Source organism: Lycium barbarum, chromosome 1 (assembly GCF_019175385.1).
Source record: "Lycium barbarum isolate Lr01 chromosome 1, ASM1917538v2, whole genome shotgun sequence".
NCBI lineage: Eukaryota > Viridiplantae > Streptophyta > Magnoliopsida > Solanales > Solanaceae > Lycium > Lycium barbarum.
In genome coordinates, this window is record NC_083337.1 from 158,315,277 (window position 1) to 158,321,276 (window position 6,000).

Consider the following 6,000-nt stretch of genomic DNA (forward strand, 5'->3'; position numbering starts at 1 on the left):
ATTTTTGCAGCCCATTTTCGTTGTTGATGCTCCATCGCAGCCCCCCACATCAATTTGCTTAGAGTGCCATTGTGAAACTTTGATTCCAAATTTGCCTTCAAGTGCCTTAAACAATAGCGATGGTAAAAAAAGGGAGGCTGCCACCCCGGTAAATTATCCATATTGTGCAATATGCCTTTATGACGATCAGACAACACGCATATGCCGGTACGATCCTTAATAACATGAGTTTTCAAATGGGTCAAAAAGATCCCCCATGTGTCGTTGCTCTCGTTAGCGGCAATTGAGAAAGCACGAGGAAATATTGACCTATTGGCATCCATTCCTATTGCAATTAGGAGCTTGATGTCGTAGGCACCATATACATGCGTACCATCTATGGATATCACTGGTCGGCAGTGAGCAAAACCATCAATGCATGGTTTGAATGTCCAAAATACGAAGTTGAAGATTTTACCCTCTATAAGCCGCCACTCTACAACGGTACCATAATTAAAATGTTGTAGAGCTGCCATATACCTTGGCAGCGATTGAAAAGAAGTATGCCAATTTCCAAAGACCATCTCAAAAGCGCGTCTACGCCCGAGAAATCCCTTTCTGTTGCTTATAGTTTTACTATATACGGTTTGAACGTTTCGAATACAATCTTTGATGTGGAACCTGCACAATTTTAAACAAACAACATTTAGTAATGATCTTTCAATTGATATAAGACATATAATGTACTAGGTAGGATAAGTTACCTTGGCGTTTCGACAATGTCTTTAAGTAACACTTGAGCAATCATGTTTGTATATAAATTATAATGATCTGCTCGATTTTCTTCCATATCACAAGGGTGTCTTTCGCGGAATTTTGTGATAGCCCACATACCATCAGGCTTAACAATTCCCCCAAGCAACCACTCACAGCCTTGATACCGCCGTCTACAAACTAGCCTCCATATCTTTGTGTTTGACTGATCAACCTTAAACTCTCTCATGTCCTTAAAACAATAAATTTTGACAGCCCGTTGCAACGCCTTTTTGGATGCGAACAACATTCCTTTTGCAAGGTAGCATCGATTTTTGTTGAGATCCTTTGGTTCAATCCAGGTTTTTAGGCGACTATCATCATCTTCTCTTGTGAAGACAAATGCATCATCACGACCCTGCAGGCTGTCAAGATAAGGGATATTGTTAGAATGCCACTGAATTGGGCTTTCAGAAGTTGGGTTTTCAGCCATCGGTGGTGATACGTGGTGGTGCATTGGTTCTTGTTGGTTTTGGCTTTGAGGAATATTGTTGGTCATACCAACTTGAACATCATCTTCATCATCGGTTACCTCTGCATTATTATCTATTTCATCGTCATCACTTGATGATGACTCATAATAATTAGGAAAATCTTCATTATCAAGTGCATTCATCCTCCTACACGAAAAGTAACATATTTTAAATACCAACATCATATATATATATAATTAATATCAAGGTGATGAACTTACTGTTGTTCATAAGCACTGTCATGGTATGGAGAACGATCAACTCCACCGAACTGAGAGGATTGACCAACATTCATATTTGGTACCACTGGCGAGTTTTGAGAATAGTTCCTATAAAGATTTGAAAACTGGTTATTTACCAATTCATACAACAAACACGTGCTATTACACATAATAATAATATGAAAAATTCATATTTACCAATTTTCATTGTAAGCTTGATTAAATAGCTGGCTTAGATTTTCCAGCGGCACTTGACCACTCAAAATGTCTCTGTAAGAACTAAAGTCCCCATAAGTGTTACCATGAATAGGCTGGACTTGAGGGACTTCTTCTCGAGGTATCTTTTCAACATACATCTCAAGAACATTAATGAATACTAAATCACGATATTCTTCCGGCAATCCCAAATAATCACTCAAAGATTCATCATCGTTGATATTGTGCATGGCATAACGCACTACACCGTTTGATATTGTTTGTGGATATCTGCAAGTTAGTGAGATTCCAAGCTCAGTGGGTGTAGTTTTCATTCTTTTGTGCATGTAACTGACTAGTGTTTCATAACTTAAAGTTGTTGGAAATTTAACATGGGCTTTTGGTTTGATACTATAACGAATGGAGTAATTGTCCTCGACGATATCTCCATCCCAAAATAGTGAAACCTTAACAGTTGAAGCATTTTGAGACATTTTTTCTATGAAGTTTTTTTTTAATGACTTGTAAGACTTAGACCTATGAAGTTGATGAGTTTTTCACTCGTCAAGCCTTCAAGTTAAATAGATTCCTGAAATTGTCATGCGTGGTGTGTTGTCAAATCAACATTTACATTGCGCAATACAAGTCATATTAAAACGGTCAAATAATGCAGCAATGTATTATCAAATCAAGCCTTTATGTGTCGTAGATTCCTGAAATTGTCATGCGTGGTGTGTTGTCAAATCAACACTTACATTGCGCATTAAAATGGTGCGCAATACAAGTCGTATTAAAACGGTCAAATAATGCAGCAATGTATTATCAAATCAAGCCTTCATAGATTCCTGAAATTGTCATGCGTGGTGTGTTGTCAAATCAACACTTACATTGCGCATTAAAATGGTGCGCAATACAAGTCGTATTAAAACGGTCAAATAATGCAGCAATGTATTGTCAAATCAAGCCTTTATGTGTCATAGATTCCTGAAATTGTTATGCGTGATGTGTTGTCAAATCAACACTTACATTGCGCATTAAAATGGTCGGGTCTGTGGTGGGGAAGGAGGGAGCGACTTTTGTTTGCCTCCTTCACGCACGAAATTCGTGCGTGAAAGGCCCAAGTTGTATTTTTGCAGTTTGGTCCTTTCACACACTAATTTAGTGCGTGAAACCTACTAATGTTTTTTTTTTTTTGTGCTAGTTTGGTTCAACTTTTTTTTTTTTGTGCTACAAAAGTCGCGGACTCGGGTGTTTACTATAAAGTACAAGAGATGATGCGTTAGATTTATATGATATGGTATAATTAGTAGTTTTCAGCAAAGAACAATATATATAACAGGGAGTGTATACTCCAGCTAGTCAGCATCAACTAAGTTTAGGTTAATGATCAGCATGCAATCTAATTTGATTCGACATAGATATAATTATTGTGACAAATCAAATTACCCTTTTTCTTAATTTTTCGTGTCTTAAGATAATAAAGTTAAGTCGAGTGTAACAATGCGTGCTACTACGTTAGATTTATATGGGGAAAATGACATAACACTGCTACTTTAAGGCTCTATATATTTAAACAAGAAATTTCCCAAGATTCAAGAGGAATCGCTAGCAAATTAAAGAGTGAGTTCATATTTTTTTCCACACTTCTAGCAGTATGTTTTTATTTCACATAAACAAGTAATGAGACAAACAAATCAATAGAAATACTCCTCTCCTTTAACATAAGGGATTACTACGTAACATAACTAACATTACTATATATTTATATTTAGTAGCTATAGTTTAAAATAATTACATTTCATAACTAATAATTATATGTTAAATACATCTTATAGCTATATATATATACAAAGTAAAATACCCTATCATCACATTATTCACTTCCAACCCAATCCTCCCATCTCTCTCTCTCCCCTCTCCCCCACCCCTGCTCTGTCGCCGACCACCACGACTTTCTCCGGCAAACTTTTACGATCAAATCCGGTCAGATCTTGGCCGGATCTGACCGGATATACATGAATACAGTCATGAATACAGCGAGCTTTTACGATCAGATCCGGTCAGATCTTGGCCGGATCTGACCGGATATAAATCAGATCTGATCCGATTGGCCTCTCGTCCTTCTCCGACGAACTTTTACGGGCAGATCTTGGCCAGATCTGACCGGATATAAATCAGATCTGATCCGATTGGCCTTCCATCCTTCTCCGGCGAATTTTGACGGTCAGATCTAGTCCGACGGTGACTTTTCCGGTCAAATTCCAGTACCAGATCTGAAAAATCACATTTCTTTTTCATTGTATTCATTAATTTTTTAGCATACAATTCATTGTATTCATTAATTTTTTTCGTTGTATTTGTTGTATATTTACCGTGTATACAATGTTTTTCGCTTATTTTTGTTAATTTTTTGGTGTATCTATGTTGTGTACAGTATTTTTCGCCTGTATCTGTTGTATACATATCGGAAAATATGATGCATTTGTGTAATTATTGGTGTATATGCATTCAGTTTTTACTTCTTGTATTCATGAATAAAATAAGCCAATTTATGAATACAGATAATTATTTCATGAATACAGTGGGAAAAAAAATATTTTAGTCATGAATACAGCGAAAACAAAAATTGAATACAGACGAAAAAAATGAATACAACAAACAAAAAAGTAGCTACGAGCTGTAAATAAGCAAAATGTTGCTATGCCAGATTTTTAACCCTTAAAATGTAGTCATTTATGAAATTTTCCCATAACATAAACTTCCAGTAAGCAACTCCTCTATTCTCCCTCATAAAGCCATGACTTCATTTAAAAGAGCATCTAGTGATATTTCAAGAGAAGAAATTGCGCGGTTTCCCTTCAGATGAGCTGGTCTTTAATTTTTGTCCTTCAAATAGACAGATCTTTAATTTTTGCTCTTAAAAATCGAACTCATGTCTAGCGGAACATAAACTATTTAAGGGTGTGGGACATAACTTATGTGATATTATGATGCGAAAATATCAAGGGACAAAATTTAAACACCAGCACAAAATAGAGATAGAAGTGCAAATGACCCATTTGAAGACCCACCACTGGAGAGAAATTGTTTTGGCTGGGCTGGGCTAGATATTTTCTGTGGGCTTGTGGTCCAAAAACAAGAGAAATGTGTTGGGTTGGATGCTTTGCAGAGTCATTCGCACAAATGCCCTGTTTCGGAGTGGTTTTTAATTTTTGTCCCTCAAATTGTTGGTCTTTAATTTTTCCCTTCGGTACTTTAAGTGGCTGAAAATACCCCTCTGATTCTGGGTTCGAATCCCAGCAGAGTATAAAAAGAATAATCGCAAGGCAAGATTTCATAGTAAATTATGCCTATTTGAGCAAAAGTTATGCATTAAGGCATAGTTTCTTATAGTGCAGTTTGTTATGAAATCTTGTCTTATGATTTTTTTTTTTTTTTGGCCTCTACTGGGGTTAGAACCCGAATTTCTGATTTCATAGACCAGCGAACAATAGTACTTTGGCTCACAAATTTTCGTTAAATGAGAAGTATGTACAAAAATTAAAAACCACCGATTTGAGGGGCAAAAATTAACGACCAGTCAATATGAATTATGAAGGACAAGCTGCGCAAACTTTTTGTTCCGAAAAAATAGGCAAAATGTCACTTTTCAGATCACTAATCAACAATTAGCCACATTTTCAAAAGTATTTAAATTTTTCGTCGTTTTCAATGTGAAAATAAAACTTTGTTTAAGTAACATGAAAATGATTATTTATTTTCTTTTGGTGACTCCTTTTAATACTAGCAATATGACGCTCTCTTCTCTCTCATGCTCCTCAACGCCTAAACCTAGCTTTTTCGGCCAGCCACGGCGGCTGCCACCACTGGACAGCCTCCTTACGAGGTTGTCCAGGTCCCTCCACTTCTAGACTTCTCAAAAATCTTACAACCATCAACACAAAACAATCAAGCATGCAGCTAACTACTCTACTTCCTATCCCTATCAAGCCTGTTGTTTATGTTCATGGTGAACCTACAGTAGAATGGGATATTGAAGAGATCAAACGCATGATAATACAAGAGAAATTGCAATTTGCAGTGGTAGGAAAGTTTTCGCATGGAGGGCCAGAATTGAATGATCTGCTCAAGTTAATTCCACTTCAATGTGAACTAAAAGATGAATGCCCTATTGGATTCTTATGTAATCGTCATGTTCTAATCAGATGTAGCCTACTGGAGGATTACGTGAAGCTTTTGTCAAAGCAAATTCATTACATAAAGGATAAGCAAGGGCATTTTCATATGAGAACACTCAAATGGGATCCGTGGTTTGTCCC